This window comes from Lissotriton helveticus, chromosome 4_1 (genome assembly GCF_964261635.1).
Source record: "Lissotriton helveticus chromosome 4_1, aLisHel1.1, whole genome shotgun sequence".
Classification (NCBI taxonomy): Eukaryota; Metazoa; Chordata; class Amphibia; order Caudata; family Salamandridae; genus Lissotriton; species Lissotriton helveticus.
This window is the reverse complement of record NC_136063.1, coordinates 1,536,161,571-1,536,184,945: the sequence shown is the minus strand read 5'-3', so window position 1 is coordinate 1,536,184,945 and position 23,375 is coordinate 1,536,161,571.

Genomic DNA, 23,375 nt, shown 5'->3' with positions numbered 1-23,375 from the left:
TGCACTGTCAAATTGCAAATAGAAATCCAACAACTGCTGTCACTGCACTCTGTGCCTGGGTTGTCCAAGCACAGGAATAACCATGAGGTCATGAACATCTTATTCTGATTCCAGCTATGATGTGTTCATGATTTCCCAGGTTATGTGTCTAGTTGCATGTTGTTTTTGATGATGTCATATAACCTATGGCTCATTATTTATAGGTGTGGCAAATATGCATTATGCCATCAAATTCTTGGACTCAGGAAACATGACATGTATAACTTTATTTTTTCATATAACATGTCCCCGGAGGAGAAGCGTCAGTTCCACCAGCGGAAGGAACATTACCAGCAGATCAGGCATGTGGCTAAGGGGTACAATGCAATGGCTAAGAGGTACAGAGAGGAAAGGGCTGCATGCAGGGTGAAGTCCATCACAGACAGTAGAAAGAAAGCTGGGGAAAAAACATGCGTCCCTGTCTGGATCAACAACACACCAGAGCCATCCCCAGCCAATCCCTGGACCATCAGGAATTCTGTGGCCACAACAAAGGAAAAGGTCAGCTATCCCAGGCCATAAGGAGCTGCTCCATGTGCAGCACCCACAACTTCCACCCTAAGTCTACCTTCCTCACAGCATGCACAACCAGGGACATTCTCCGGAGCTGCAGGAAAAGTGAAAGGTCTGTCCTCATAAAGCAACGGACGAGGCTTATGTTCAACATGAACATTTTGTGAGGCCCGTCTTGAACGGGACAATGATGACATTAAGGGCCACCTTATGGACATAAAGGTAGCCCTGGGTCTCCGATATTGATGGACAATTGTTGTACAGTTTCCCACCATGTCCAGTCCCACGTTTCCCTTCTCCTATTTACCATCCTGTTAATAGAGTTAGGGGCAGATTTACAAGCCCCGTATGCCACTTTTGCACCGCCGTTGCGTCACTTTTGTGACGCAGCGGCGGGGCAATGCCAGTGCCATGCTGCAAGGTATTTACAACGTGACGCATCTAGGGAGATGCGTCATGTTGTAAAGCCCTGCCTCACATGAAACCTGCGTCAGGTTTCATATGGGCGTTCCGGCGTAGGGGGGAGCGTTCCGGCTCAGGAACGCCTCGGAAAAGTGGCTAAGTGAAATCCACAAGATTTCACTCAGTCACTTTTCCGACCCTGCTGAGTCAAAACCTTACGCCTGCTTGTAGCAGGTGTAAGGAGTGACTGCACAGCTAGTATAGGGCACCCCAGAGCAGTGCTGAAGTTGCGTTGTGCTTGTGACACAACTCCAGCACTGCGTCACCTTTACGCCATCAGATGCGTCAAGCATCTGTCTATTTTTGCACCATGGTGCGCCGCATTGTAAATGTGGTGCATCCATGGTGGTGCAAGAGGTGTCTGCCGTGAGGCAAAACAAGTGGTGCATCCCTGCTGATATGCATCGATGTGCTTGTTATTGTAAATCTGCCCGCCCCTTAGTTGTTAGTTAGTGTTAAGTGCAGATTTAGTGTAGGGATAATATAGTGTTACGTGTGGTTAGCTTTTTAACTTTAGAATATTCCCTTTAAGTGCTTTTGTTTACATTTCCTTTTCCTTTGGGTGGGGGTTGATGTGTTTTCGGACTTGTTAATACATTTTAATTCCCAAAAAATATATTTATAATTATTTTGTATGTATGTTTAGTTGGTTGACATAGGTTAAGGTGTCTTTGTGCCATCTCGGATGTGCCATAAGGGGGGTGGTGGGTTGATGTTTAATATATGTTGTTATGTGTATAGTCTTAGGTAAGCTAGTTAGTTTAGTGTAGTTGAATATTAGTACAAGTTAGGTTAGTGTAGTTTAAGATTAGTAAGCATAAGTATGATAAGAGTGTTTTTATAAAACAAATTACCAATGATTGATGCTTTGTGCTCCCATTCATTACAGATGCATCCCCCCCCACAATCAATTAGAATGTCTATAAATGTGATTACAGCATCTACAAGGGGCAGGCTACCAACGAACCACATTTGAAATGTTTTTAAACCAATTGATTGATGTTTAGGGTAACAAAGTTTAGTTGGGAAAATAGTTTTCTATTGGTCTGAGAAAAATGTATCCATATGTGATTATTTTGTTAGGACAGATATGCACCATAGGACGCAATGTGGGCATTGTGCTCTGCACAGCATTGGTTGAATGCAGTGGGTATGGTGCCAGGATACTTTGTGATATCTTTGATTACAACGGTCCCCACAGCGGCTTCAGTTTCCATGTGGGTGTGCAGGGGATGTATACTTAGCATTCTTCAAAAGTCATCCTGACGCCACTTTACATGTTTCTACACAGCCTTGTACATTGTGCACAACACTGTTGGGCGAGGGATGTAGTGATGTACGCTTCGACTAACCTGTGCAGGTATTTGAACCATTATCAATTTTTGAGCTACGCTTTCATACTCCATTCCTCTTCTTTATGCTAGGTGGAATAATTTTGAACTGTCTTTACATGTGTAATGCCATGACATACATCTTTTCAAACATTTTACTCTTCTGGGTATATATTTATCGTGTATTGTTTGTAGATACTACATGTGGCTTTACGCTGACGTGAGTATTGTTCTAAGTCACGATAAACACCATGGGCATGGATTAACTTTTCTTAGACAGTGTTTTCTTACAGATCAGAGCATTGTTTAAGTCACACTTGTCAGGCCCTCACAATGCATATAATGGACACAGAATCATCATATTCCCTTGGATGAATGTTCCTTGATTAGTAGTAATGGCTACCCTGAATATGCATTGTTAGCACATTTAAACTTACTTGGTCACAGGCAACACACATCTTAGTGACTCAAATAATTGTATTTACATATGCAGTAACTGAGGTAGTAGACTGGCCCAGTTCTTTGTGCAACAACACCACATTGTGTGAATGCAAGGGGTGTCAGGCAGAGTCCAGGGGGAACATGTGCAGAGACATGTTGAGGAAGAGGTAGAGTTCAGTCAGCAGGCTGATTGCAGTGTCATTGGGAACAACACAAAAATAGGCAATCCATATCAAAATTCAAGGTGAGTGTAGCCGAGTCATTCATTGGACCGTGGAAGCTGACGTTCCGGGGCACGATGGTAGGCACAGTTCAAAGCAGAAACAGCCCATTAGACAGAGATGATTGCTACTGCTGATTACTTTGCAAGATTGTTGATTTATCCACATCTTCCTCCTCTGATGTGTCATGTGCATCCCGTGTGTATGATGGAGGGTTGGCTGGAGCACTGCGAGGCTGTGACACTTCAGGGGGGTGAGATGTGGATTTTGAAGGTGCAGCAGCATTCATATGTGCCAAAGGTTGAGGCAGCACTGCAGTGATGATTAGCTGCAGGGCTTGCAAGACTCCAGCAATGTCTCTGTGGTATCTAGCCATGGCTGCCAAGTGTGAGGCATGCATCCTCTCCATGTTCTCGCTGATCATGCTCATGTGACGTAACTCCTTGGTGACGTCGCTGGAGCCACTTTGACTGGACAGTTGATCTTGCCCCTGAGTCAGTACTCCAGCGACGTCAGCCATTAAATGTTGGAGAGCATGGAGTGGACTGTGGGTGCCTGTGATGGACTCTAGGTGGTCCATAATGAGACTGAGACAACCACGGACCCCATCTAGTTTGGCTGCTAGCCTGTCAAACCCCACCTGCACCTGACCAGCCAACTCCTGCTGGACCTCTACTGCACAGCATTGAAATCTTACAAGTGGGTCCTCAAGGTCCGGGGAGACAGATGTGGTGGTAGGTGCTTGCTGCTGTGTGTTTTGTGCAGAGGTGGAGCTTCCACAACGCTGCTGGCTGTCTTTGGTTCCGCAGATGGGCTGCCAATGGACTTGCCATTATGAAAAATGGGGTAACCCAATTTGGTTGTGGACCTGGGTAACTTGTAGTATCAAAGACAATGGTCCAAACCTAATGATCAAAAATGCATACTTTTAATCAATCTTTATACAATTTAGTGAGCCCTCAAACTATTTGGCTCTGTGGACTCAATCCGTTCAGTAGTTAATCTGGAAGAAGAAAGGGGGAGAGATGCAACAACCTGACAAGAAACATTTGGATGATCAGAGGGAGTTTAATGACTCACTCCATCATATAACGCATTTCTATACATTGTCAGGTTGTTGCATCTCTCCCCCTTTCTTCTTCCAGATTAACTACTGAACGGATTGAGTCCACAGAGCCAAATAGTTTGAAGGCTCACTAAATTGTATAAAGATTGATTATAAGTATGCATTAAGTTGATTTTTGATCATTAGGTTTGGACCATTGTCTTTGATACTGCCAATGGACTTGAGCAGCTCTTGGAGGGTGTCCTGGTTGATGGTTGAGATGTATTTATCTTTATCTTTGAAGAGTGGGACAGGCTGCTGTACAGGTGGTGATGTTTCTCCCTTTGCAATGTAAAGGTGAGATGCTGTCGTATGTGTGTCTCAAATATGATCTTGCATTTGATCAGTTTACAAGCAGACTGCATGACAATGTCTATTTCAAATTTTTTAGAGGAGATACCTGTTACATGGAGGTTAGGGAATCATTGTACCACATCACTGATGTGATGTTAGAGTTGTGAATTCTTTCCTTACAGTTTACAAGTATGCCAAATGTGAGTGGCTAATTTCTACACACATGCTGCACCAGTTGTGTCCTCTGTTCAGTAGTGACAGTGGTGCAGGCTATACCACATTGTTGTGAATGCAGATTGGGTCAGATTTATGTGTCTGTACACTGCTTTGTGGTAGAGTCACCCGTACTCATTACACTGCAAACCTTTTTAAGATTGTCTAGTTTTGGAGGTGTGGATTGCACCTTGATGTTGGCAATGCTACATGATTGTTATTGTGGCATGAATAGGGCTATTATGGTGTTGAGATCAGGGTTGATGTGATGTGCCACATGATATAGGCAGGTAAATATGCTTGATTTGCCATGAACCAAACTGTGTAGATCGATTTTAATGTTGCCAAATCACATTGACAAATGACATTCTCATTGATGCATGTTGATATGCAGGTAATGTTTGCTTCTGTTTTACTGCCCCTTATTCCTTTCACACAGTGACCCTTGCACTTATGTGCATTTACAATGGTGAGATGTTGCAAGCTGGAGGAAATATGACTCTTGGTCAAGGTTGGGACACTTGTGCATTGTTGGACTGCAGATGTCTTCCTTATATCAGGGGATGTATGGATACGATGAAGTGACAGAGTGAGGCCTTTTCCTTCAAGAATTGACTCCGCACTCCTCCACTTAAGTGATAGAGGCCTGCACCATGTTTACAAGTTTATGGTGCAGGAATGCATTTCATCATGCACTGGCACTTGACTTGTCAGTGCGGCACACAGACAGGCACCTTAGCAGGGTAGTGCAAGTGTGTCTGTTGTTCAGGGCAAGAATGTTTATGTTGAAGGAGGGACCCCTTCAGGCACATTAGCAATAATTGACAAATTACAATTACTATGTGTGCCATGCAATGCAGTACACATCTAAACAGCAAAAGCGTTGGCAATTGAGAATTTGATTTATTTTTGCATGTTGGGGGTCATGGTTTTCCTTGCACACACTGCTTACTGGCCTCCTATTGGCTTCAATATCACGAGTAAATGGCAGCTTGTCTTTCTATGGGTGTTGTAGGGGGAACAGCCAAAACAATACGCATTACCCTCTCCTTTCACACCACGTGAAGTGTGTAAGTGGGCCTAGGTTACGTGGCTGTGGATTTACACTGGCCTCTTAGTGGTGCTTAGCCCTCACCCCAATGTCACATAAAGTGAGATTGGCATGAGGAGGTATGCTCGGGAATGCACCCCTCTGATGGACACATGGATGATACATGCTGTTCTTCTCATGGTGATTGGATGCCTTTGTTAGTGTAAGGCTGTTTACAGACATGCGTATATGTTCTCTGCCACTGTTGACTTTCCCCAAGGACTGTTTTACATGCACATCAATGTGAAATGGCCATTTCACACCAGGACTGTGGTTACTGTAGACTACTTTTATCTGTATGGCACATGTGGAGACTTTGATGTGGGAGAGTGCATTTTGACATATAGGGTGAAGGTGACATGTAGCAATTTGACATGCATTGGTGATACATTGATATTTGTGCTTGGTGTCATACTTCACTTGACATGCACCTGGACAGGGACTGTCTAGTTCTGTGAGCAAGGCACACAGACAAGACATTAAGATAGTTGTTAATGGGACTCATTTCTGGTATGCAGAGTCCTTACACCGTACTGTTTGACGCATATCCCTTCTGCTCATAGTTGAACATCACATTGGCCCCACAGTATACTAAATTTGAGGGACTGTGGAATATACTGCTTTTAGACATAAGGGTGCATATTCACTATGTTGTGGCAATGCATGTGTTGATGGTATTGAGACTCACTACATGCTTTGTCACTTTGGGAACATAGGGCTGCATCTCATGTACAAGCAAAGGGGCATATTGACTGGAGAGGTGGTATAGTGTTGTATTGGCCTCTTTGCCTCAACAAAAACGCTCATAAAAATTGTCCACACAGGGCTGCAGCTCATTGACAACAATATGATGCAGCCCCGTGAACCAGACTAGTCTGGGACTAAAGTTAGCAGGTCACCACCGATGAGGGCACACATGCACCATTGTGCAGAGGTGTCTGAGTTGAGTTGAAGATTGTACATGTGCATGAAGGGGGACCTTACTGCACATACACATTCTTATGTGCAAGTTTACAATTGTTTTCTTGCTATTCACAAAGGGATTTACGAGTAGTATCTTTTAAGTGTGGAGTCTCCACACATTAAAAAAAATAGTACTTTTTACGTGTGGAGACTCTGCACTTGGAAAGTTACTTCTCGTAAATCCCTTTGTGAATAGAAAACAACTGTTGGCCTTCACAAAAGTGCGCGTTTACCTTTGTGAATCAGGCCCTAAATTTGCTGATAAGAAGATGGCATCCATAAGAACATGTTGTGAATAATTTCACAAAGTGCATCTAATCACCTACCATTGATTTCTCACATGCTCTTTTGTACACAGGTACACTGAATTGTCTCTTGCGCTTAAAATGAAATGCTGCAGACTAATTATAAATGTTTACCACTTTCTAAGAGTGAGATTCATTAGTAGAATAAATAGCTTTAGGATCTGGTACCTGGTCAGGTGCAAACCTGAGCTCAAATTGGGCTTCCGCTTTATACCCATAACATGAGTTTGTTTTAACTGGTAATAGATTGACTCACCATTCTGAGTTTCTGACAGTGGAATTGGAGATACTTAAAAAGGATCCATGTATAGTTCTTACCAATTATCAGTATTTAGTCTGAAGAACAATATATTGTCTCTGTTTTTATTATTTTTATATTATAGTATGACACAGCAATGAAAAGTTCTAGGTAGCTTTTCAACACTGCTTTATTTGTGTCTTTTTCACCCTTACTGATAAAGTTCTGTTTGTGTACCTCACTTTTAAGAACTATTGTGTACATCATTTATCTGAGAGGATCCCTGATATTGCTGGTGGATGATGTCTTCATTTAGGATTGTCTGCCCATTTCCAACTGCTATGTGTGTTTTCAGTGGTGAATGGTTTTGAAAGTATTGCTTTCCTAATTCCCCTCATTGTCTCTCTGTTGTCTATGCCTCATATGCATGCGGTGTATTTAGAAGCTGACAGCAGTTATTTTCTGTTGCCAGGATTCAGTTTTTTTATGCGTTCCTTGCAGGATGATCTATTCACCAGACTGCATTAACAGGGTAGGCTTATTTCCCTCATCCTTTCTTGTTACTCTCTATTCATCAGTCTTGTTCTTATACCCCTTGTTTCTTTAGTTTATTTCTTCTACCCTTTGTGCATCCTTCTTTATAATCTGCTTGCCTCTGTTTCAAAAAACATTATTTTAATATATGGTGAAGCTTTTGACTGGTCAGTGCAACTTTTTTGCTCATTGTTAGGCTCTTTGCTTCTCCTTGATCCTAAGCTCTTCCATATGGTCATAGGGACAGTGGAAGCTGGAGTCAAAGTGAGGGACAGGCTACCTCTAGGATAATGTGTAAGTGCATTGTGATATTGTTTTTTAGCCTAATGGTGAGAGGACCAATGATGACACTGTTTTAATTACTGTTCAGCATTGTGGGCAAGTTGAGTTATGAGAGTTTTTGAGGTACCTCCTACTTTTAATTCTTTATTTTGTTACTTCGGTCTTTCTCTTTTCCTGAGCTCTATTCTTTTATTATTTCTTTTCCAGTCTATTTCCCTTTTTTTCTTTGTATTCCTTCATGACCTCATTTGGGCAGTAGTAGTGCAATGGACAAAGAGGCTAGGATAAACACTGGAGAGATACCTTTAAACCTCGTTCACGTTAAGGATAGAAATATCGCTATAGTGACATACTTTCAACTGCCACTCTACGTTCTTTTAAGCATTGTCAATATATTTTGTGGTGTTTAACTTCGAGTGAGTAATTCTCCACCCCTATTTGGATATACATCAATTACTGTTTTACTAAATTTGTTATCACCGGGCTCTTGCTGGTCCATTTGAGAAGGCAGTGTAATAAACCACCCACACCTCTTCCTCCTTGCCCTGCAGATGTTGTGAAGATAAAGCAGCCCTAGGACATTTAATGAAAACATTCATACATTGTATGTTTCTAATTGTATTTACTGACTGCAAAACAAGCTACATAGTGCTAAATAACATGGTGAGAGAATGACACAAGATTCTTGCGAATTATCTCTCGAAAATGGATTTCGTCAGCTTATCGGCAGCAAGCCTACTTTTAGAAGACGCTTTCTCGTGATTTTTTTTAACTTTGTCGGTCTGTGAAGGCCATAAATAAAGAATAACAGTTGCTACCAACAGGATTGCATCTTTTAGAATAAAACCCCACACACTAATAAGTCCATTCTCGAAGTTTCACGTGCTAAAACCTTGCAAAATTCCTGGATGAGAAATAGGCAAAAAACTGAAATTACCAGGGAAAATGGGGGGCATATTATCAAGGGGGTTTATCTCTGCTTTTTTGGCTTTAAAAGCCAAGAAAGCGGAGATAAATGATCTCCCTATCACCTAGCTGCCGCTAACACCAGTTAGCGACAGCTAGTAGGAGATAGCGATCATCTTGGGCCCCGCTTTGCATGTCAATGAAATGTATCACTAATGACATGCAAAGTGGGCGTGCCAAGATGTTAGCGACTGGAAACAGTCGCTAACATCGCTATCTCCTATTACCAACTTTTGGAGATATTCGCGCTAAGCGCGATTATCTCCAAAAGCTAACACCTGCCCCTGAGCAGTTCTTAGCCATGTTATCCAATGGTAGGTGGATAACATGGCTAAGAGCATTAGCTCAGTAATGCATGAATATCGCTGACTTTTCAGCGATATTCATGCATTTCGGCCGATTTTTATCGCTTAGGAGATAAACCTTGATAATAGCAAGGTTCCTAAGCGATAAAAATCGCCGCAGTTCGGCGATAAAAATATTGCCGCTAAGCCAACATAGCGATAATTATCGCTAGTTGTTGGTAATATGCCCCTGAATGTTTAAACGCTGATCCCTAATTTTGTGTTCCATTTCTCAGGGGACAACTTATAATTGTATGGTATTCCCACATATTGGAATCACCATTGTCAGTGATAATGGAAGCTACAAATTCAGGAATTCTGATTAGTTTCCACAGGACACGCGCAATAATGGCCGTAGTTGGATTTTGTTTCAAGAGATGTTTCACCAACTCTAGTCCGAATTATAGGAATGTTTAGGTGAGTCTGAACAGTTGTAGGATGTTGCTCCATATGCGTCGCATTGTAACGAAGAATGCCAATTTTTGAGGAAGTTGTTTCATGCATAGTATTTAGCAAATGTGTTAAACAGTCTGATGCCACCAAAATAATATGCATTCCATGTAGTAGTATGGAACATACACAAAGTAGGAACAGGCAATTGTCGAAATTCAAAATTAATAACAATGTTAAATGTTTATTTTCGGATATTGTTTACGGAGGCAAGATGGCCGCCGTGAGGTTGTGGTGAGCATTCACACCAAGCCACTCTCCCCTCCGCTGATGGAATGCTGAGAAGGATGCTGTGCTACCCCCTATGGCCTTAATACTCTGGATTCGAGCAGGATTGACAGAGCGCAACCCTACGGACAAACAGATATCATTCAGGCTAGGCTGGGCCTGGTTAAAAGGAAAATTGGCCAACTGGGCTGTCTGTTTGCGGGAGAAGCGACAACTGGTAAAGATGCCCCCCCCCCGGCCCGTGAGGCAAGAAAAGACGAAAATGCAGACGGATCCTGGTAATGCAAAAACAAGTACGGTCAGAGCGAGTAAGGAGGCTGGCAGTAATGCATCCGGCCCCCCACAGCGTGCATTGGGAGCAATCCGTATAACCACAATCCCTCCTGTTAAGGGAAAAAAAGCAGAGATGCGAGGGAAAGAAAGTATACAGGCTGAACAAGCCAGCCCTATTGAAGATCAGACCTGTCCCGACATAAGACAGAAACAATCCAATGCGGGCGGAAAAATAAACGGAAAAATAAACAATAAAGACATTTGTTTAAGACAGCCTACCTTGGTCGAGGCTTTCACTCCAAAACCGAACGTACTAGCCGATGGAAAACTGATCCACAATAGAAACGTCCTCGAGGACGCCGCAGACGCTGTGAACGTGGAAGCTATGGTTGCCAGGCAACGCTCTGCCACTAATCGCGGCTCTGGAAGCAGCGCGCCTTCCAGCAAGGAGACTGAACCGACAGATCAAGACTACGTTGAGAAAGACACTGCGGCGGGGGGGGCAAACACCATTGAGTCAGGCATAGGAGTGGAAAATACCACGGCAGGGAGCGCAGATATGATGGAGGCCCTTATGCTGGTTGAGGCTGAGATTAAATCACCACGACTGGCGAGGGGCACCTGGGGAAGCAATGTCAGCTTGACAAGAAGAGGCGATGGCGGCTCTGGTGAAGGGGAACGCTTCTTCTCCCCTTACGAGGATACAGACACAACTCAAACCAGTGAAATTAGCTCGGAGGAGGAGTTGGTTTCTGGGTCCAGCACATCAGGCAAACAAAGCACGCAAAAGAAGAAATGGCCCAGAATAAAGAAACACGGCTCGGGGCGGGGGCCCATATAGATCCTGGGAACAAGCTGGTATGGGACTATTCTGCCACCTCACAGACTTACCAGGATGATAATAACCCCCTGGAGGAACCTGAAAAAACTCCGCTTGATCCTACCCTCTCCCAGGCCCCTTTTGACTTACTGTTCACCACACTTAAGCAGATGCAGGGGGAGGCAAGGACGGAAAGTCGTAGGGCAAGACAAGCCACAAAAAAAATACATAATACTTTGAGGAAAGTTAATAAACTGTACGAAGAGATTGCCGACAGAGTCACGGAGGTAGAGGAGAGAACAGAGAAACTGGAGGAAGACGTTGGTGCCTGGCAGGAGTTCAAAGAGACACAAGAGAAGCTGACGGAGGACTTACAATGGAAGCTGGAAGACTTTGAATATCGCCAGAGGCGTAATAACATTCGTCTTCTGGGTGTGGCAGAAGGGTCAGAGGGCCAGGACATCATGAAATTCGTGGTGAAACTACTAAGGGGGGCTTTCTCTGATTGCGAGTGGCAGTGGGAGAAGGAGGTGCAACGAGCCCATAGATTCCCCTTTACGCTTAGGAAGGAGCGGGGGCAGAGGGAGGGGGACAGGCAGGTTTGCCCAGGGCAATCCTGATAAATGTAGGGAATTATCTCCTTAGACAAGAGATAATGGACAAGGCGAGACCAGGTAGCAGGCGGTCATTTGAGGGCACCACCTTTTTTGCTAGGCCCAACTTCTGCCACGTTACGGTGGAAAGAAGGTGGAGGCTCAGGCAACTAATAAAGTCTTTTCAATCGGCAGGCTCAGAAGCATGCCTCCTATTCCCGGCTAGATTGAAGGTGGTTACAAGGGGGAAAGTGAGGATGTTCCTTTCGGAGACTAAAGCCCAGCAATTCTTGGTGGAGCTCAAATCCCAGAAAGGGGGTTAAGCGACTAAGTATTAATTAAATACAAGGAGGTCATGAGAATGCGAAAAACAGAAGACACTTAGTAGGTTTTGAAGTAAGGGCAGGGGGCACAGATTTAGAGGAAAGATGGGGGCACAGGGCATAAGAACGAGGGGTGCACAGGGTATCAGGATGGTTGGAGGGAGAGGGGTGCGACATCCATAACCTTAAGCAGCCACATATAGGTCATTTTTGACCTATTTGCCAGTAGAGGGGAGGGGGGGAGGGGTGGTTCGGGGGGGTGCTAGGGGTGGAAGGGGGGTAAAGGGAGTAAGGGGGGAGAAAACGGAAACGAAATGAGATATGTTATAAGGTGCAGCACAGAATAAGAAGCAGCAATGTAAAGTCAACACAACGAATGCAGCATGGCATGGTTTTTTTCCTTTTTGTAAATAAGCTTCAGTACAAGTACATGTACCGATTGATGCTTTATGAATGGCTTTTCATTTGGGGCAAGATCTTTGTTGTGTTTTAAATGACGTGTAGGATAGCTACAATCAATGTCTGTGATCTTAACGACATGAATAAGAGGCTAAGGGTGACCGCATTACTTAGAACACTCCGGCTGGACTTGGTTTGCCTGCAGAAAACACACATAGAGGCATCAAGGGGCTATCTGTTGGAACACTTGGGGTTTACAGTTCTGGCAAACTCCAAACAGGGAACAAGAACTAGGGGGGTAGCAGTATTAGGGAGAAGTAGGGACGTGGTGGTGATAAAGAAGAAGGAGGACCAATGGGGTAGATGGGCTCTACTAGAGATAGTTTTTAAAGGAGAGAAGTTAACACTCACCACAATTTATGGGTCAACGGAGGATGACCCTGATGTCTTCCAATATCTTGATGCAGAGCTGGCACAGTGGCCGGAGCCTATAGTATGTTGCGGGGATTTCAATATACATGACCCCAGTAGTATCTTTCTTCAGCCACACGGACAGTACATAGGGAGAAAGAAGAGGTCACACAGAGCGCTTTCATATATGGTGCTACATAACTCTCTGGATGATCCATGGGTTAAGACTCACCCGTATACGGATGGAAGTACCTTTTACTCTACTCCCCATAAAGTTATGGTTAGGTTGGACTATTTTTTGATTACCAATTCACTCATGACTGGTGTACAAATTGAAAGGAAACCCAGAATTATTTCTGACCACAGCCCATTAATTTTAACACTTAGGCTAGGGCAGATGCAAAGAAGGGATACCTAATGGTCATTTGAAAAAGCGCTGCTGAAGGATGAGACGTATAGAAAATATATGGAGGATTGGATTAAGAGCTACTGGGATATCAATAGAGAATCCGCACCTCCGGGGGTGGTGTGGGATGCTTTTAAGGCGGGGGTTAGGGGCGAGACACTGAGCTTTGTATTGTCAAGTCAGAAAAGAGAAAAAGCTAGGATAGAGGAACTATGTAGAAATCTCCTTAAAGAAGAGGATGAACTAACACTAGCCATACAGCAACATCTACCCTTAGAACAGCACTTGCTTAAAATCGTGGCTCTAAGAGCAGAAGCTACGTAAAATACTGCCAAGAAGGCAGCAGAGAACTATCTAATTAAAAAAGAAGCCTCATATGAGTTAAGCGAGAGGGTGGGCCATATACTAGCCTTACGAACCAGGCAGAGACTAGCGGCATCAGACATTAAGGAAATAGTGGATGGGCAGGGTAGCACTGTCTCCGAAGCAGATTCAGTGAGGGAGGTTTTTAGACAGTTCTATACGGATCTATATGCTAGCGGTAACACAGGTGGATTAGCAGAGATAGAGGGCTATTTAAGGGATATCCCCCCGCCGCCCATAACAGAGGAACAAAAGGAGGGGTTAGACTCTTCGTTCTGTATTGAGGAATTCACTCTAGCCTTGACTAGTCTCGCCTCGGGTAAAGCAGCGGGCCCGGACCAACTACCGGTGGAGTTCTATAAGATATTCCAAGGGGTGATTGCTACAGATATGTTTAATGTTATGCTACAGGCACAAAAGGGAGAGTCGATACCTGACTCATGGGGGTGAGCAGACATAATTGTGATTTAAAAAAAGGGAAACCATCAACTGTACCTGGCTCATATTGACCCATCACACTAATGAATACTGACGCCAAAATATACTCCAAAATGTTGGCTATGAGACTCAGTGGGATTATAGAGGGTCTGGTTAGCCCCGTACAACATGGGTTTATCCCCGGCAAGGGTACTACCCAACATGTGAGGCAGATGATCACAATGTTTGACGCAGCAGGTGCCCTGGGGGACCCTATGGCAGCGCTGTTTTTAGATGCTGAGAAGGCGTTCGATAGGGTCTCCTGGGACTACCTATGGCAAACATTGAGATGGAGCGGCATAGGAGAGGGCTATATAAAAGCTATACGGCCTTTATATAAAGATCCAACGGCAAGGATTAGAGTCAACAGGGGACATTCAGCAGCAGTCAAGATCTGTAGGGGGACCAGGCAAGGCTGTCCATCATCCACCCTGCTGTTGGCGCTATATCTGGACCCTCTCTTGGGCAGACTGGATGGCAACCTTGAGATTCCCCCAATGAGAGAAAACGGGTGCGAGGTAAAGACGTTTGCCTACGCTGATGACGTGGCCATCTTGACACCTAACCCATCTGTAGCTATTGGAGAAGTGGAAGCCGAGGCGCAGCGGTTTGGGCAAATCTCGGGATACTGCTTGAACAGAACTAAGAACCAGATAGTAGGCAATAACTTTGTAGTTTGTAACGATCAAAGGGTGGTAAATTCAGCTATATATCTGGGAGTGGAAATCTCAGCGAATCTGGATACAGTGGTACAGAGAAATATGGCCCCCTTAATGGATAGGGTAAAGACAGATCTGGAAAGAATGAACAATTTGCATTTATCCCTAGTGGGCTGTACCAACATTATCAAGATGTTGATATTGCCAAAATTTTCATATTTTTTTAGGTCGATCCCGTTATTTTTTGAAGGCAGTTGGTTCAACGCACTTGAGAGAATTCTCAACAGATTCATATGGGCACAGGGCAAGACGCGGAGGCCTATAGGTTCATATCCCTCCCGAGAGAGAGGGGCGGGTGGGGCGCACCAGATTTTAGAATATATTATTGGGCAGCTGCCATACAATATATGCAGGGATTGCTAGGGGGCGGTGGTATCAATCAAAGAATCACAAGCTATTCCACCAAAATCTACACTGCGGTTCTAGGTGCGGAGGCGGAAAACTGTTTCTTAAATTGCACTGATTTTGGATATTACAAGAGGACAAGGTTCAAGACAGTAGGGGCAGCTATCAAAATTTGGAATGCTTTTCTAAAAAAGGCTGGTCTGGGGAGATTCAATTGGTACACCAGGATATATAAAAACAGGTCCTTTCCACTAGCAGTCTTTGCAGATACGGTGATTGCAGGGTGTATGGAGAAGGGAACTGTCCAGATTGGGGATCTGATGGATTCGGAGGGCTTCGTGCAATTTGCAGATTTAGTAAACAAATTTGGATTAGATAGGCGGGACTTCTTTAAATATTTGCAAGTGAGGAGCTTTTTATACACTAAACGGGGAGGACCGATGGGCTTTGCCAAAATTGAAATACTGGAGAAAATCAGGCTAGGGGGGGTTTGCACTATCCGTAGCCTCTACGCAAGCCTCACAGAAGGAAAACCTGATGATAGAGAGAAATACAGTAGGAAGTGGGCAGAGAAACTGGATGGGGAAACAGGCTGGTTTGAGGAATCTTTGGACCTGGGGCGCACAATTCTTTGCTCTGCGCCCCTGCAATCACAGCATTATAAAACCTTATACTCACTGTATTTTACACCAGCCAGAATAGCAAAGTGGGGTGGTACCACGGGTATATCGTGTCCACGCTGTAATTCTTTAGAGGCAGATATGATACATATATTTGCCACCTGTCCCCAATTTCATACTCCAATCAGAGATATAGAAAATTTCCTGGATGTATCCTTAGATGTACAAACAACGCTTAACCCTACAAGAATACTATTAGGGATAGGCCCAGAGGCCAATACACCACAGCGAGAAATCATGTTTATCGCTATGGCCGTGTATAGATTAAGTATAGCTAGGGCTTGGCTGGATAAAAACCCCCCAGTAATGCAAGTATGGTTGGCTAACCTTTTGGTAGCATATAATCTGGAAAAGCCTATCTATGCACGGAAAGGGAGGAAAGGGAGACAACTGGGCCTAAGAATATGGGAGCCCATTAACAGATGGAGGGAGGCTATGGTGATACCTTGAGGACATGGAAAAATGTTGGAACTAGATGTGATAAGTTCTCCATTCTTTTGTTGAGCTCTTTGTTTTTTTTATATTTTCTTTCTCCCTAGGGGTCTCTTGTTGTATATTTTGGTTATTTTTCTGCTATGTTTTCAATTTCAATGTAAAACATTTGTAAAGCGCAACGTTCACCGTACGGTTTCTTGGCGCTAGTGAAGGGTCCGGCAACTGAGACTAAATAAGCCTGTCGTAGGGCAAGAAAAGGCCTATTACACGGAGAAGGCCTGTTTAAAAAGGAACGTTTTTAGGTCTTTGCGGAAAGAAACATAGTGAGTGGCAGAGCGGAGGTGGTCGGGGAGGGAGTTCCAGAAAATAGGAGCCAAGGTAGAAAAATTGGCTCCACCCCACTTTTTACGTTTGAAACGTGGGATTTGAAGGAGAGACTTAGAAGAGGAACGGAGCTCTCTGGTGGGGACGTATTCGTTTATCAGCGAGGAAATGAAGGCAGGGGCAGTGCCTTGACGGGCCTGGAAGACCATGCAGCCGGTTTTAAAAAGGGAGCGTTCCTTAACGGGAAGCCAATGAAGCTCCCTGAGAAGGGGTGTGGAGTGGTGGTAGCGTGGGAGACCATAGACCAGCCGGGCCGCCTGGTTCTGGACCAGTTGGAGCCTCCGCAGGCTGTATGCCGGGATGCCGTTGTATAGGGCATTGGCATAATCCAGCCGCGATATTACCAGGGCGGCCATAATCAACTTGAGTGCCTGGAGGGAGAAGAAGCGGGAGACAGTGCGGATAGTTCGGAGGGTGAGGAAGCAGGAGGAGACTACAGAGCTAATTTGTGAATGAAGGGTGAGATGGTGGTTCATTTTAACACCCAGTGTTTTGACCGTGGTAGAAGGAGTGGGGGCGGGACCAAGAGAAGAGGGCCAGAAAAGAGAGTTCCAGGGACTGGAAGAACCACCGGCGAGAACCAACTCGGTTTTGTCCGGGTTCAATTTGAGATGGTTGTGGTTCATTCAGTCCCTGATAAAAATCATAATAGACTGGAAATTAGAGACAGAGAGGGGAGAAGAGGAAAGGTCAAAGATGAGCTGGAGGTCATCCGCATAATTGAACACGGTGACCTCCAGCTGCTGAAGAGCAAAAATGAGAGGAAAGATATGAAGGTTAAACAGTAGGGGGGAAAGAGAGGAACCCTGGGGAACACCACAAGTGACAGGGAGAGAGGTAGTCGTGAAGTCTCCCTGCCGGACCGCCTGGGTGCGGTCCCTCAGGAAGGAGGAAAGCCAGACCAGGGCTGATCCCTCGATTCCAGCCGCCCTGACACGGGACAGTAAGATGGTGTGGTCCACCGTGTCAAAGGCGGCGGAGAGATCGAGGAGCACCAGCGCCTGGTGTTTGTTGTGATCCATTCCCTTCCTGAGGTTGTCTAGGACCGAAACCACAACTGATTCCGTCGAGTGCCTAGGGCGGAAACCGGCCTGGCGGGAAGCCAGACCCCCATTTGCCTCTACATGGGCACTGAGTACCGCGGTGACATGGTGCTCCAGCACCTTGCTCAAATAGGGCAACAGGGAAATGGGGCGGTAGTTGGCTGAGATGGACGGGTCAGCGCCAGGCTTCTTTAAAATGGGCACTATAGTAGCTGATTTGAGCTCAGGGGTCACTACTCCCTGCGTTAGGGAACAGTTGAGGAAAGTAATGGGGGGTTCAGGACAGAAGGAGTAGATTTGTTGCAGGATTCGTGCCGGGCAGATGTCTGCCGGAGAGCCTGATTTGACTTTGGGAAGTATCTCCAGGAATGCTTCCTCAGTGAGGGGGGGAATGGTGGTGAGATGACATTGTACAGTGGGAGGGGAAGGTTTCGATGAAGACAGACGAGGGAAGAGGAATGTTGGCCTTGATGGTTACGATCTTATCCAGAAAGTGGGTGTTTAGTTGGTCGCACAGAAGCTGGGATGGGGGGATTTGGGGTGAGACTCTGTCGGAAAAGGCTAGGTCATTCACTATACCGAAGATCTCCCTAGGTTTATTTTCGGCTGACGTTATTTTAGTTGAAAAGTAGGTGGTTTTGGCGGCGAGGATTGCTATTTTATATTCTGCAAGTGATGTGAGATAGAGGGGTTTTAGTAAGGGGCAATCATTTTTTCTCCAATGCCTCTCTGCCTGTTGAACGGTCAGTTTTAGGTTGTCGTTAAACCACCTGTTAGAGTCCTTAGGTCGTCGGATGGAGATGCGACGCAGAGGAGCCTTTGAGTCACAGCCTCCAGCCAGCCAGGCATTGATAGCCTTGGCTTGAGAATCGGATGAAAGTCCAGAGAGGGTCGGAATGGAGTTCTGGAGCAGCGAGGTCAAGGAGGAAAGGTCAACTCTGTTCCAATTCCGCGCCCAGGTGTTTTTGGCAAGTGGGACTTTAGATACCTGATTAAGAGGAATGGAGAAAGAGATAAAGGCATGGTCGGACCAGGGGCAGGGGGATACAGTCACCGGGGAAATTGGAAGGTTGAGAGACCACACCTGGTCAAGTGTGTGACCGTGAGAGTGGGTGGGGACAGAAACGTGCGGAACGAAGTTCAGAGAGAGAAGAGAATCAGTGAATTCTTTCGAAGCAGTACACTCAGAAGGGTCGGAGGGCCAGTAGTTGAAATCGCCGAGCACCAGGACCGAGGCGTAGTTGACCACCAGGGTGGCCAGTAGGTCTTGAAATGCCGGTAAGAACAGAGACGAAGACTGGGGTGGGCGATACATCAAGAGGGAGGTGATGGGGGGGGGAAGAAGAGAGGGAACGGACTACAAGGAATTCATTTTTAATTGGAATGTTTTACTGTTGTAAGGAAATATAATTACAGCCAAAATGATATTGCTTCTTAAATACTGATATATTAGGATGTTAAGTGCGTTATGATGTGTATACTCGGTGCAAACTGGAAAATAAAAAATATATATAAAAAAATGTTTATTTTCCTAAACTGTTATACTATTGAGAGAAGGTTCGATCATTATGACATATCCCAATGTCAAAGTCAGCAAAACAAACGGAAATAACACACTACATTATTACAGTTAAATGAAAGCTGCATTAGCAGCAGCATTAGCTGTGCCTTCTGCTAAATCAACGTTTAAGTTAGAGACACACATCTTTGTGGTTTCATCAGGGGGCTCCACACTGTCTGGATATCAGAGAAAACAACATAGAATTAACGGATTCCATTTATTTCCAAAAGAGCATTTCACAATTTCAAGAATCTTGTTTTTATTTTCATTTCAGGTGTTTTAAGAATACAAATCCTAATTTAATGGACATTGATAAGAAGTGGAGCTGACATTTGTAGATGAAAAAAGTGTACATGGTGTACAGGAGTAAAATATGTATCTTTTAGTTTGATATGGTGTGGAATGTGAATGGCATTAGATAATTTCTTCTGAAAAGCATTTACAGAATTTCGATCATAAATTGTTATTGAAAGAAGTCAAACTCATCTGCATCATTGTATCTGATTAGAAAAAAGTATCTGTATTGGTTCATAGAAGGTATTAGATTGCACCAAGTGTCAATTCTGTCAATGTCAATGATCTTTTTAGTGCACTAGATACAGGATGTTTGAGCAAAACCACTTGGCCTTATATTTTGTTCAGCTCTCGTGTACCACTGCCCATGCCTCAGGCTAAGGATGTTTTTTGTTCAAAGTGTTAGCTGATTAGATGGCTCGGATGCAACGATGTTCACATGTTGGTGTGACATCTTTAAGTTAAGTTGTTCAGACGTTTCCTGTACATTTGTAATTTCTATTGAGGTGTAAACGCTCATTAAATGCTTAGGCCATCATATGCCAGTGGGATCATCTAATATGTTCTGTTAGTGAGGTGTAAAACCTAAACATATCTGCAGATTCATCTGACGTGAATTTTTGAAAGATTGAGCAGCAGTCTGTGTATGTTTGAATTCATGGAATACTTCCTTTGGGGCCTAGTCACAAACACTATTTTGGAGTGCATGAAGAAGTTTACATGTTCCAAAATGCAATTCACAAAGCTCCAGATGGAGATCTCCATCTCTGCCTCTCCTATATTTTATACATGGAGATCTCTGTCATGGTGCAAAAGATCCTTGGATGTAGAAGTAAACGTGGGAGGAACAGGGGGAAGGGGCGGGAAGATGGGGAATAATTACTACTAAATCTCTGTGGTTAAGGGAAATTAAAGGAAGGGTTTAGGGTGTCACATGTTTATTCAAAACATAAACTACAACAGTAGTGTGACTGACAAAACAGGCTAAAATTCACTCCAACCAACCCTAGCACTATGTCAGTCACCAAACATGGGCAACTATTGGTACTGTAACCCACTCCCATAAAAATCAATGGAGAGAGGCACATTTCTTAACTTCATTATTTGATGCTTAAAAAAACTGAACCTCGATTTTTAATACACATAATATTTTAATTAACTATATTGTAAATTATAATATATTTTTATTTAACTTACAAAACACTACATAAATTGCATTCAAGTTTGTGGCCCATTCAATACAAATGATAATGTAAGGGATGGGGAATGAAAATTAACATTTGAAATAATTTAGTAAAAAAAAAATTTTATTAGGTTAACATTAATATTATATTACCTATTAATGTAGGTGTGCTATCCCTTGTTACAGAAGTTGTCATAAGTGAACAGAAGTTAGGGAAATGTGTTTTATCATTTTACAATTAAAATATATTTTTCATTTAAAACGTATCTTTTTTTAATGAAATTAATTTTCGTACAATTCCCAATTATATTCATTAGGGAGATCTCTGCTGTGATGAATGTCATGGCCTTAGTGAATGTTAAGTGGGGTATGCTCAGTATATTTATCGTAATCAGCCATATAATCTAAGGAGGCAGCAGGCTCAAATAGATACTGAACAGTGGGGGTGACATGATGGAATGCTGTAGCACCTTGCATGTGAGAGGCAGTAAGTAATTTAAGTAAGTTATTTCATACCTCCACATTAGCGATTCCAAAATATTTTAGGCCGTTGAGGCCATGTTCTGGTTGACAGTGTCAAAAGCTGCAGAGAGATCTAGAAAGACAAGCCATGAAGCTCCACGTGCACCTTTTGGTTTCTTTAGGTCTTGAAATCTTTAAAAAAAAGAATTTAAAATAGCATTTCATGCTTTACAGTGAACAAACAGCAAGCTAGACTGCTGGTTATTAGCTTTTGGCTCTGGTGATATGTCTCAGTCTTGGGTTGCAAAATACCTCACAAGGAACTCCTTCATTTTCCTCTAGAGATTTTGTACTTCTCACTAATCCAAGACTGGATATACCATAGCAAGATTTGGTTTGGCATCCACAAAGATTCTCCAGTTTGTCGTATGTGTCACCCAAAGAAAATGTATACCTATGTGCGTATATGTGTGTGTGTATATATAGGCGCATCTGTGGGCTTTAAATGTGAACAGTATGAATGATCGTGCATCCATCAGTGGAATAAATAATGCTGACACAGACCACAAGGCCCAACAGGCATTGCGTTGAACACTACGATGTAGCCCATCTGAGGGCGGTTAATTTACTTGTGGGGGGGTGTCAAGTAGCACAAACTTTTTGTCGAGCCTCTGAAGAGAGCAGTAGCTCAGAAACGCGTCAGGCTTTTAACCTCCGACAACGAGAGCTGTAATGTTATCGGAATGCAAAACTCAGCCTTACCCGAAGAAATGCTCTTTAGCAAGCTGTTGGTCACGTGCGTCCTTGCCTGTGGGCAGGTGGGAGCTTTGATGTTAAACACGGCAGCCCAGCCGCGAAGGATAGCACTACCCCGTGATGACTGGGAGTCCGGGGGCCGAAATATTTCTGAGCCTCACATAGGAACCAGCAGCTGATGGGATTTTGGACTGAAATGTATTTCTGAGGCCCATCTGTGGGCTTTAAATGTGAACAGTATGAATCATCGTGCATCCATCAGTGGAATAAATAATGCTGACACAGACCACAAGGCCCAACAGGCATTGCGTTGAACACTACGATGTAGCCCATCTGAGGGCGGTTAATTTACTTGTGGGGGGGTGTCAAGTAGCACAAACTTTTTGTCGAGCCTCTGAAGAGAGCAGTAGCTCAGAAACGCGTCAGGCTTTTAACCTCCGACAACGAGAGCTGTAATGTTATCGGAATGCAAAACTCAGCCTTACCCGAAGAAATGCTCTTTAGCAAGCTGTTGGTCACGTGCGTCCTTGCCTGTGGGCAGGTGGGAGCTTTGATGTTAAACACGGCAGCCCAGCCGCGAAGGATAGCACTACCCCGTGATGACTGGGAGTCCGGGGGCCGAAATATTTCTGAGCCTCACATAGGAACCAGCAGCTGATGGGATTTTGGACTGAAATGTATTTCTGAGGCCCATCTGTGGGCTTTAAATGTGAACAGTATGAATCATCGTGCATCCATCAGTGGAATAAATAATGCTGACACAGACCACAAGGCCCAACAGGCATTGCGTTGAACACTACGATGTAGCCCATCTGAGGGCGGTTAATTTACTTGTGGGGGGGTGTCAAGTAGCACAAACTTTTTGTCGAGCCTCTGAAGAGAGCAGTAGCTCAGAAACGCGTCAGGCTTTTAACCTCCGACAACGAGAGCTGTAATGTTATCGGAATGCAAAACTCAGCCTTACCCAAAGAAATGCTCTTTAGCAAGCGGTTGGTCGCGTGCGTCCTTGCCTATGGGCAGGTGGGAGCTTTGATATATTTTTTTTACTTATTGGTATATTAGTTGTTTACAGCAAATGTTTTATGGCCATATTACAAGTACGGTGGTTTCTAAGACTGCCGTACTTGCGGTGGGGGTCCGACCACTGCAGGTCCACCTGCAGTATTATGAGTGTGGCCGTCAGATTGCCATAGGACCACTGCGTCCGCTGGGATCCAGGATCCCGCAGTGGTGGAGTAGTGTTAAGGGGCAGGAATATGCTGATGGTGCTGCTGCAGCACCGCTGAGAAAATTCAGAGTTGCTTTTCCACCACCCATTTCATGGTGGTGAGCCCCCTATTGCTTTTGGGCCTGGGGGTGCATGCAGGAGCACACATGTTGTGCCCCCCTGGAATTACACCCATGTTCCTTCACGGTGTGGCATGCATGA